This window comes from Bos javanicus, chromosome 24 (genome assembly GCF_032452875.1).
Source record: "Bos javanicus breed banteng chromosome 24, ARS-OSU_banteng_1.0, whole genome shotgun sequence".
Classification (NCBI taxonomy): domain Eukaryota; kingdom Metazoa; phylum Chordata; class Mammalia; order Artiodactyla; family Bovidae; genus Bos; species Bos javanicus.
Window position 1 is genome coordinate 44,523,552 of NC_083891.1, and position 12,183 is coordinate 44,535,734.

The window sequence follows — 12,183 nt, forward strand, 5'->3', positions numbered from 1 at the left end:
GGAGCCTGGGATATAGCCATGGACGTAGGCTCCAGTCCATGGGGTCGCTAAGAGTTGGGCGTGACTGAGCGACTTCACTTTCACTTTTCACTTTCATGCATTGGAGAAGGAAATGGCAACCCACTCCAATATTCTTGCCTGGAGAATCCCAGGACAAAGGAGCCTAGTGGGCTGCTGTCTGTGAGGTCACACAGAGTCGGACACGACTGAAGCGACTTAGCATCACCATCCAGTTGTCCAAGCAGTATTTATTGAATACTGCTTGTATTCTCCCCTCATTGTATTATCTTAGTGGTGGTGGTTTAGCCGTTAAGTTGTGTCTGACTCTTGTGACCCCATGGACTGTAGCCTACCAGGGTCTTCTGTCCATGGGATTGTCCAGGGAAGAATACTGGAGTGGGTTGCCATTTCCTTCTCTAGCGGATCTTCATGACCCAGGAATCAAACCTGAGTCTCCTGCATTGCAGGCAGATTCTTTACCAACTGAGCTACGAGGGAAGCAATGATATTAGCACCTATAAAAATTCAATGGACAATACATGTAAGGGTTTGGTTTTGAGCAGTCAATTTTATTCTATTGCTATATGTGTATTCTTATGCCAATGCCACACTCTCTTAATCTTTATAGTACATTTTGAAATCAGGAAATGTGTGTTCTCCCAATTTGTTCTTTTTCAAGATTGTTTTGGCTGTTGTCCCTGACATTTCAATTTCTGCAAAAAAAGGTTCTGCAATAGGTCCTTTCAATTCAGTTCAGTTCAATCGCTCAGTCGTGTCCGACTCTTTGCGACCCCATGAACTGCAACACGCCAGACCTCCCTGTCCATCACCAACTCCCAGAGTCCACCCAAACCCATGTCCATCCAAGCATATCATCCTCTGTGGTCCCCTTCTCCTCCTGCCCTCAATCTTTCCCAGCATCAGGGTCTTTTCCAATGAGTCAGCTCTTCGTCTCAGGTGGCCCAAGTATTGGAGTTTCAGCTTCAACATCAGTCCTTCCAATGAACACCCAGGACTGATCTCCTTTAGGATGGACTGGTTGGATCTCCTTGCAGTCCAAGGGACTTTCAAGAGTCTTCTCCAACACCATAGTTCAAAAGTATCAATTCTTCAGCACTCAGCTTTCTTTGTAGTCCAACTCTCACATCCATACATGACCACTGGAAAAACCATAGCCTTGATTAGATGGACCTTTGTCGGCAAAGTAATGTCTCTGCTTTTCAATATGCTGCCTAGATTGGTCATAACTTTCTTTCCAAGGAGTAAGCGTCTTTTAATTTCATGGCTGCAATTACCATCTGCAGTGATTTTGGACCCATAAAAATTTAGGCTTCCGTTTTCTCAACTATTTAAAAATACTGATAATCTGCCTTCTATGGAGTTCTTATGAGGCCCCAAAGAACCTGAACCTGCTATATGTTAAAAAATACTAAATCTTCATTTTGGGAAAAATCTGCTTTGCTCTTTTCATTAACCTAGCATTGCTAAGTCTCGACTAGCATTATCTCTGTACTGCTTCTCGACTCGATGAACCATGGTGTCACCCAGTTTCCACAAGGACCGTTTCCACAAAGACCATCATTATGCTGTGTACTTCTGTTAGAAACACAAAATTCTGAGTCTATAAAGCAAAATGATCTCCCATCCATGAAGTTGTGATGAGGTTACTATCAGAAAAGAGAGAAGGGAGGATCAATTGGAAGGGAGGGAAAATAAGGGGAAATGGAGAACTTCTTTGGCTGCAGAAAGAGCATAGAGAGTTAAGCTAGAAACAGGTTTGTCTCTTGAGAGTTTAGTATCTGGAGGGCAGTGCTGAGGCCAGAATATTCTCCAACTTCTTCCAGACTTCACTCCACCTTTGGAGTGGGTTACCATTTCCTTCTCCAGGGAATCTTCCCAACCCAGGGATTGAACCCACATCTTCTGCATTGGCAGGGAAATTCTTTACCACTGAGCCCCACTATTTTATTTGCCACTCTTTGAAGTTATAGGGAAAGTGGACTCTGGGAATACTGTGAGCATCAATACAGCACTTACAATTCCCTACGCCCTGCCTGTGCACTTGTAATACTTGCTTTGCAACACAAGACTGTCCATCCTAGGATATTTCTTTGGGAAATACAGGAAAAGTGAGAGATTCCATAAAATTAAATGACTATTGGACCTGGCCCTGAATCTAAAATGATAGGGGATGGGCATGGATTCCTTATCCAGAAACCTGTACCTGTGACATGAGGCATTTTTGTCTAATTTGATCACCCCCATTTTCTCCAGTGTATCTTTAACTCATTTAGGTTATGAAATACCACCAGCTTCTTAAGTCTTAGAATATACAGCTGGCAGAGAATCGTTAGAGATCCATTACTCTGCCCTTTCCTCCTACAAATGATGTTCTGCAATGAGAAAGATTAACTTTCAAAGACTCTCAACAGAGTCCAGGTTAGTATCTGAAAGCTGCTTCTACTGCCCATGAGCCAACTGTGTGCAGAGCACCTGTAAGTTTTGTTTGGACTCTTGGCAAATGAGGAAACCTTCATTTAGGCTAAAGGTGGCTTCTGCCCCAAAGGGAACTTCCTACCTGCCCCTCTTCTTACTATGATTAGGCTTATAAACAAAGAGTTTTATCTCCTCAATGCTAAAACAAAACAATTGCATTGTTTAACTTGGAGAGTTAAACAATCAAAGGCGAGGAAACAATACCACCCTCTGGGTCTCCCATCATTAGATAATAATACTCTTCCCACTCTGCTCTACCTGTTTAAATTCTACCAGCACAGCCAGACCTTACCTTGGAACCTCTCTGAGCTGTCCAGTGAGATTGTTCATCTTAAAGAGCATGTTCAGCATTCCTTAACTCTTTTCTAAGAGACAGCCAGCCAAGAGTCACTAATGCCTAACTGTGTGCCAGGGACTGGAACAGACATCACGGAAGAGGCACAAATGTATAAGACTTAATGCTTATCATTAAGGAGCCTAATATATTACTCAATATGTCAGCAAATCTGGAAAACTCAGCAGTCACCTTAGGACTGGAAAAGGTCAGTTTCCATTCCAGTCCCAAAGAAGGGCAATGCCAAAGAATGTTCAGACTCTCGTGCAATTACACTCATTTCACATGCTTGCAAGGTAATGCTCAAAATCCTTCCAGCTAGGCTTCAGTAGTACATGTACCAATAATTTCCAGATGTACAAGCTGGACTTAGAAAAGGCAGAGGAACCAGAGATCAAATTACCAACATCCATTGGATCATAGAGAAAGCAAGAGAATTCCAGAAAAAACATCTACTTCTGCTTCATTGACTGTGCTAAAGTCTTTAATTGTGTGGATCATAAACAAACTGTGGAAAATTCTTCAAGAGATGGAAATACCAGACCACTTTACCTGTTTCCTGAGAAACATGTATGCAGGTCAAGTTAGAACCAGACGTGGAACAATGGACTGGTTCAAAATTGGGAAAGGAGTATGTCAAGGTTGTATACTGTCACCCTGCTTATTTAACTTATATGCAGAGTACATCGTGTGAAATTCCAGACTGGATGAATTACAAGTTTAATTAAAGATTCCAGGAAGAAACATCAACAAGCTCAGATTTGCACAAGATACCACTTTATTGGCCAAAAGTGAAGAGGAACAAAAGAGCCTCTTCATGAGAGTAAAAAAAGCTGGGTTAAACTCAACATTCAGAACAGTAAGATCATGGCATCTAGTCCCATCACTTTCTGGCAAATAGATGGGGGAAAAGTGAAAACAATGACAAATTTTCTTTCCTTGGGCTCCAAAATCACTGTGGACAGATGACTTCAGCCATGAAATTAAAAGACGCTTGCTCATTGGTAGGAAAGCTATTACAAGTCTAGACAGTCTATTAAAAAGTAGAGACATCAGTTTGCCAACAAAGGTCTGTATAGTCAAAGTCAAAGCTATGGTTTTTCCAGTAGTCATGTATGGATGTGAGATTTGGACCATAAAGAAGGCTGAGCATTGAAGAATTGATGCTTTTACAACCGTGGTGCTAGAGAAGACCTTTGAGAGTTCCTTGGATAGCAATGAGATCAAACCAGTCAATCGTAAAGGAAATCAATGCTGAATTTTCACTGAAAGGGCTGAAGCTGAGGCTCCAATATTTTGGCCATCTGATACAAAGAGCCAGCTTGTTGGAAAAGACCCTGATGCTGGGAAGGACTGAGGTCAGGTGGAGAAGGGGGCAAGGTTGAGATGGTTGGATGGCATCACTGACTCAGTGGACGTGAGTTTGAGCAAACTCAGGGAGAGAGTGAAGGACAAGGAAGCTTTGTGTGATTCTAAAAGAGTTTGGAATGGGATTTCAAAGAGCTGGACATGACTTAGTGATGGAACAATAAGAAAAAGAACATAGGAAATGGTGGAGAGAACATAAGCACACAGACACAGCACACACATACACACACACACACAGACTTCAAGGTAATATATGGCAGATTAAAAAAAAAAACATGCTGAGGGTTTGGAGGGGTGTAAACACTTGCAGCGGGGTAAAAAGAAGGCGTCTATTTCTGATGGAAGTGGCATTAAACTTCCGCTGTACAAGTCAGGTTTACTCATCAAAACTTTTTTTCTAGATAATGTACTTATTGCTTGATAAATGTTAGTCTTGACTTCTTACTAAATTTCAAACTTTTCAAGGACAGGAACTGTTTATGACACATAGTGATAGCTTAGTAAATAGTTGTGGAAGTGCTGAGTTTTCTCCCTAGAACTTGTAGTAATATTACCCAAGTAATGATGAACTTTAATTGACTTGAGTCTGTAGGGAAGCATATATGTTATCAAATGGATGCTACTGATTGCCTTCCTTCCAGAAGCAATTTTATTCCATGATGCTCATGAGTACATCTGTAGACAGATTTCTAAGAGAACTTTTCCTACACTGTTCTCTTTAATTAGAAGATTCTCACCTTCTTCCTCTAGTCATGCTCATTTACACAGATCTCAGACAGTCATTCTCTTCTGCTTGCTTCCTTCCTTCCTCTTTCTTCTTCCCTGGTTCCTAAGCCTTTTCTCTTGGGTATAACCAATGAAGCAGTGAGCCCTGGTGGTATGCGCATTCCCAGTGCTCTTTGCTCCATTTCAGAGTCAGCAACCATAAAATAAGAAGCTCCCTTGAACTTTAGCTTTTAACCCAGAGGAGTCAAGAATTCTGGAGCTGGGGACTAAAGTGTTTTAAAGAGGAAGAATATACTTTCTGAAGAAACCTGCTCTAAGCCCACTTTCATTCAGGTTAAGGTATGGATTGCCTGAATTCAGGTCACCGGGAGTATTGTTTAGTCACTAAGTCGTGTCCAACTCTTTGTGACTCCTCCACAAATACAATGTGATGGGTTTCCATAACAAGGAAAGTTAAGTTCAGCTTCCTATAACAGAAAACTCACAGAACAAATCTCAGACAAGATAGAAGTTGAGTTTTCTCGTGACTAAGGAAGTCTAGAGGTAAGAATGCCAGGGCTGGTAAGACTGCTTCACCCTGTCGCCAGGACCTGATTCTACTTTGTCTCTCCACTGTCATCAGGGCTCATGGTTAGACTCAAGCATAAACTCTTATTGAAACTGCTGATGCTGTGGGCATCCTGAGAAAAGAGGGACATGGATAGAGTATGCAGGGTCATCTTCACAGAAGATCGAGGATAGAAGTGGGTTAGGACTGAAAGGTGGATGTGACTGGGACATGTAGAGAAGAACAGGCCTGGGAAACTCTGTGGAAAGGGCGAGAGTGGGAAGGAAAGAAGTTCCCTGTCATTCCATTCAGGGCGAGAGCTGGATCACAGGCCCGCCCTGGCTGTCCCACCAGTCCAGGGAGCCTCTTTCTTCATGCTGCTGGAGCAGCTTGAGTGTGTGCATCCCTGCTGTGGTCAGCTCGGCACTCTGTGTTGGCTTTCCTGCACTCTCTCTCATCTTTGCATGGCCCACAGTGACCATAGCTGACTGTGTAATGGTCAGGGTGACACCATACTATGGTTAGGCCCTTTCCATTTTTAGTGACTAAGGAGGCTTGGTTTCATCAGTTTATTTTCTGTGCGCACCCTCCTTCCACCCCTTTCTCAGCCTTTTACAATACAGAACCTGCGGGCCATTCTTGTGAGCGTAACAAAATAATATAGGGCCCAGGATACATGCCCAGACCTGGCTTTTCAGTGTCTCCAGCTCTTGTTCTTAGGTGGGGAGACAGAGCTAGACTCAGTATAGAGTGTTTGGAGCTTAGAAGCCACCCTTGCATTCCCTTCCCCAGCCCAAGACATGCTTTTATGTTCTTTCTATGTGATTTCCTTCTGCTACTTGTATATGCTTTGCACAGACGTCAATGTCAAAGTGAATTGCAGTATAGTGAGTTACCTAAGATGAAGATATTTGTCATTAGCCTGATAATTGCTATTAATTGTTGATTATGAACACAGTGGCCTAGGACAAGGTTTGACTAATGAGGCAAGGCCCTGCTGTCTAAGGAATACTCTGCTCTTAGGAAACGCAGTACACTTGTGTGACTGGGAAAAACATGTGTCACATTTTGTTTTTCCTTTTCAACACCAAGGTCTGAAGTTTGAGTTTTCATTTATTTTTTCTGGGCAGGATCAAGGTCACAGTTTCTCTACATGACAGGCAGAGACTGGCAATAATTGAATAGATTTGGCATTGTCTTTCCTCTTTCAGTGACTCTTGCCTTCTGATTTCAGACAGAAGAAGAGACGGTTCTTTCATGGGTCTGTATAATCAAATGATACTAGGAAGTAATAGGGAAAGATAAAAATGGATGTCATCAAATGTTATTGTTTAGGACAGGTTTGGGACTGAGGTGAAGTGATTTTTTGTTTTGTTTTGTTTAATAACATCAAGATCTAGAAGAAGCCAAAAAGTTTATCTTGACCAATCCCTTCATGTTACAAGCAAAGTAATTTGGTAACAGAAACTGAACTTGAACCCAGGATTCAAATTCCAGACCAGCAATCTTGACAGTACTGTTTCTCCGAGTACTGTTATGCCAAGACTTTACCCAGGCACGTGTTCTGAGAAAAGGTGCCTAAGCACTTGATGCTTGGAGTGAGCTGATTTTCTGATAAGCCCTGTTTTAATTCCTTCATGGATCATAGAAAACAAAGGAATTCATTTTTAAAATAGTAAATTTTACTAAGTAAATAGCTCAGGTTTTAACTAATATCATTACTGTCTGGTAAATATGTGTGTTACATTGACGACTATGTGAAAATTCATGATGAAGAAGTATGGTCAACTGCATCTCCAACTTGGCAAACAAAGATCCCTGATAGAATGGGATCTTCTTGGGAAAAGTATGGGAAACATTCACCCCCTTTATTTCCCCTCCTCACTCCATTATGCTCTAGAATGATTCCTCTCCAAGCAATTCTCCTGACTTCAGAAATATAGTCAAGAACCAATCCCCAAAGGATGGAGAGTGTTGCATTTGGTGACTCAGGAAAACATCATACACTCTTTTTTTTTTTTTTTGCATAGTCAAAAGGACATTAGTAGCAAGTGGAGGGTACAAGTCACTCAGCTAAGCATTGGCTCAATAAGTATACACAGGACACGGCTCAGTGTGCCCAGCCCGAGGCTTAAGTCCATGGGAACTTAAGAGCAAACATGACTCCAAGCCTCAAAGGGCTCAGAGCATTATTTAAAAGAGAAAAGATACAAACACATAAAAATAATAGTAAATAATTAAGGACAGAAGCAACTGAATATGTACCCATATACAGAAAGAATCTGTTCCGAGGAATTGGCTCATAGGACTGTGAATAGTGAAAAGTCCACGATCTGCCATCTGCAAGCTGGAGGGTCAGGAAAGACAGTGGTGGATATAGTTCCTGTCCAAACCCGAGGTCCTGACAACCAGGAGAGACAATGGTGTTACTTTTAGTCCAGGTTGGAGGGCTCAAGAGCAAGGAGGGCTAATGCCTGAGGGCAGGAGAGGGTAGATGCTCCCACTCGAGTAAAAAGCAGACCCTCAGTCTTTGTGTTATATTCAGGTCCCCAGCAGATTGGATGATGCTCACCTACATGGATGAAGGTGATCCTTACTCAGTCTATAGATTCAAATACTAATCTCTTCCAGAAAGACCCTCATAGATATACCCAGAAATTATGATTTACCAGGCAGCGCTTCTTAGCTCAGTCAAGTTGGCATATAAAATGAACCATCACAGGGCTCAAATGTTCGGTATTGACTGATAGTAGCAGTCAGGTGTTAGACAAGATAAAAGGTGGTTGAACAATAAAGAATCCAGAGCAGGCTTCAGGCAGACACTAGAGCTGGGCTTGACTTGAACAGAATGTGGTTAAAGCAGGAAAAAGGGGAACTTGGGGAAAGTCACCTGTGGGCACCTGCCCTCAATTACTCATCAGATGCCCTGGGGAGGCACTTCACGCCTTGATCTCCTTCTATCTTCTTGATTTCCCACAAGAGAGCCATGATAATCCTCATTTTACAGAGGAGGAAACAGAGTCAATGGATAAACAGGTATTCCTTATCACCCAGTTAGCAAATGTGAGTTAAGATCCCAACTACGACCGGGTGACTATGGGAACTTTTCTCTCAACCACTCTGTTTCCTTTTCCAGTTATTTAATTGATGTTTTTCTCAGTCCCCACACACACTTGTTCTTTTCTGATCTTCAGTTTCCAGCCCCACTGGAGTTTGTGTGACCAGGGATTCCATGATGAAACATTCCTTGCAGGTTTCTCATAGAGAAAAAAATCAACTTCTGCCTTCCCTAAGTGCTTCTTTCTTTCTCCTCCTTCCTGCTCCCCCTCCCTTCTCCCCCTCCATTTTCCCTCCCTTCCTTTCTTTCTTTCCACAAATTTTTATTAATTTATTTTCAAACACTCAAATTTCCTAAACATAATTTGTGTAAATATAATTCCAGTCCAGGTCACAGTGGAAACAGGTATAGAGACACCACCTCATACCTGCAGGTGAAGCATGAATTGGTGTTGCCCTATTTAGGGTGCAGAATCCACAAAACAGCCCGGGCATGAGAGGGCGTTTTCAGAGCAATCAGTAAGAGGCTGAATGAGTTATAAACTATGTCAACAAATCAGTATTTAAATCTCAACTTTGTTATTAAATTCTCTCAACCTCAGACAAGTCGTGTGAACCATTTATGCTACACGTTTTTCAAGTATAAAATGGGACCGATAATTCCTCCCTAGTGAACTTTACAAGGGTGTTGGGAGGCATGAGAGGTAGTGTATGTGTGAAAACTGTTCCAGAAACTGGAGTCCACCTGGGCCCTGTGACACTTCCTTGCTGAATGAGCTGCCTTGCTGGCTGATGAGACACTTGACTGCAGGCCAACTTGGCAATTCACTGACTCCACCAGCAGTCCCATCCTTTCTGGCCCAGGGATCAGTTCTGTGGAAGATAATTTTTCCAGAGAACCTTGGGGTGGAGTGGGGTGGGGGGTGGTTTTGGGGTGATTCGCATAAGGAGCGCACAACCTAGATGCCTTTCATGCACAGTTCACAGTAGGGTTCACGTTCCTATGGGAATCTAATGCCACTACTGATCTGACAGGAGGCAGAGCTCAGGTGGTAATGCAAGCGATGAGGAGCAGCTGTAAATGTAGATGAAGCTGCACTCACTCGCTCACCCACTGCTCATCTCCTGTTGAGCACCTGGCTCCTAGCTGGCCACAGACCAGTACCGTTCCATGGTTCTGGGGTTGGGGACCTCTGAACTACACTCTATTATTTGCTCTAGGAACCCCATCACAGGAAACAAATTAATAGATGTAATGGCTTGGAGGTAGCCCATTCCCCAGGGAACTTCCTGAATGTCCCTCTGGGTGGACATCAAAGGAAGGACATCTTCCCCAGGAAGCTGAGTTGGGTAGAAGGAGCTTGGACTGGGACACCTCTAAGCCTTGAGCCAGAAGGGTGACTTTACACCAGCCCTTTCTAGGCCTCAGTTTCCTTATTTGTAAAATGAAGGATAATTGATTTACTTGCTGGTTTTGGAATGGCGCCCTCCAAGAGTTTTATGGGGCCCGCGTTGGGGGCACCACCTGGGCGAGGTGGGTTGGCACAGGTCACTGGGAGAGCTCCAGCCCTCCGATCCCAGGGTGGCTCAGCTCCTAAAATCTTTATTTGTTTATGTTCCAGCTGAGATTTCATTTAAATCAAGGAATATGAAACTTATTTTTTTTAAAGCACAGGGCCAGGTGATATTTAAATGTCTGACTCTCTGGTCCTGTAATCCAGTTAAGGAGTGAGTCAGCTTCCATCTCAATCCTCCATCCACATGCAGGTGCAAAGGCTTCAATGTTCCAGTCCTCCCTGCCCACTCCAGCGGGAGTCTTGCACCCTCTCTAGCCCCCTCCTCGGCTGTCAGAGTCTGCCTCCTGCAGCTGAGGCTGTGAGGTAGGGTAGGGCTCCTTGATTTCTACCTCTGCACTCAAAGCCAGCGCACAGGAGGGTTCTGAGGTACTGTGCTCTCAGGGTATGATTGAAGCCTTCAGTTTGACTTCCAGGACTCCCAGGAGCCAGGTTTGGAGAAGGAGCAGAAGAGGAAAGGCTGGCCGGAACATGTCTGTCCTATGGCAGCAGGCTTGCTTCTCTCCTAGAAAGTCTCAGGATGCTCACATGCCCTTACATGGACTTGTTTACCCATGGCCTGCCTGGAGCATTCTGCCCTCCGCTTGTGTTTTTTGGAGGACTCAGGAAAGTACATCAGGTTTTTGAAAGCCAGGATCCTTCCCCTTGCTGCTGAGCCATTCATACTTTCCTTTCAATAAACAGTTGTCAGAGAACTTGATTAAATGAACCCCCCCTCCACACACACACACACACACACACACACACACATACACACACACTCACACACATTCTATTTCGATCACAGACAGCCTGTACTTGTGCATAAGATGTGTTTCCATTTGGATCTGCTCATTGTGCTCTGATTGGGCTTCCTGGGGATATGCACTTGTGGGCAATGTTTATCAGGGTGAAGTCAGAGCCTCCGCCTGAGGAAGAGGGGACCGGGCCTCCTTAGTCAAGGGCTTCCTCAGCCATGGCTTGAGGTGAGTCCTTCTGAGAGAGGGCCCCAGTGCAAAGAGCGCTTGACTGGGAGTCAACAGACAAGGAATGTATCCCACCTGACCACTAATGAGCCACTGAGCTTCCAGGAAATGGGAAGGATTGCTTTGAGAGGCAAGGGTGCCTCATCATTAGAAATGTTGAAGCAGGAATGGCTGGCTGTTCCTCAGAAATGCTGAAGAAAGGAACCAGCAATGGGTAAATGGTTGGATCAAATAGCCTCAAAAGCGCTTTCCGACAGAACGTTTCCAGTTCTGGCCATTTTGCTCAGATCTACCTAATCACAAAGTGATGCATGTAAAAATATTTGACTACTACAATATGGCATGAAAATGTGAGAGTGTGTGTTCTGGCTAACAACATTAAACCTGAGATGATGTCTGAGGTACCTGCCACTGAGTTGACTAGACTTCCAAATGGCCTCATCACAATCTTGGTGGAAATCTGCTTTTCCTGGAGCAATTAGCTGAGATTATGGCAGTTATCAGCTAACTCTTCCCTAGGGCCTAATACCTGCCAGCCCCACTTTGAATTCCCTCAGAGATAAAGAAGGGATACAGGCAGCATAGCTCCGAGGGCCTTTGTGTGTTCATGTGTTTAATTACACCTGCCCTTGCAGCAGACCACGTGCTCCAAAAGGCAGCGCTAGGTCCCCTTCATTCCCCACTAGGTGCCCATCATCTAGTACACAGGGTCTCACATGGATATTTATTTGTTGAATAAAAATATGATGCACTAAGAGAATTAAGGGATTAACTATAGAGTTCTGATTCTACATATACTCGACAAGTGTTCATTTCCATTATATCTTTGCTTGCTTGTCACTTTCTCAAAAGGAGTATGTCTCAGACAGATCTCTCCATCTTTCATCTTTAAACTTTGTCTTTATGTTCTATTTTATTTTTTCTTAGCAGTTATTTATTTTTTCTTAGTAGTTAATATCATTTGATAAATATACATGTATGTGTATATACTGGGCTTGCCAGATGGCACTAGTCATAAAGAACCTGCCTGCCAATCCAGGAGACATGAGACGTGGGTTTGATCCTCGGATCAGGAAGATCCCCTGGAGGAGAGCATGGCAACCCATTCCAGTATTT

The 12,183-nt window shown here is 43.5% G+C and overlaps 1 protein-coding gene across 4 annotated transcripts in view; it reads left to right on the plus strand.

Moving 5' to 3' along the window:
• Positions 1–12,183, plus strand: part of SETBP1 (SET binding protein 1) — a 408,271-nt gene that overhangs the window by 250,665 nt on the left and 145,423 nt on the right. The window lies entirely within an intron of this gene.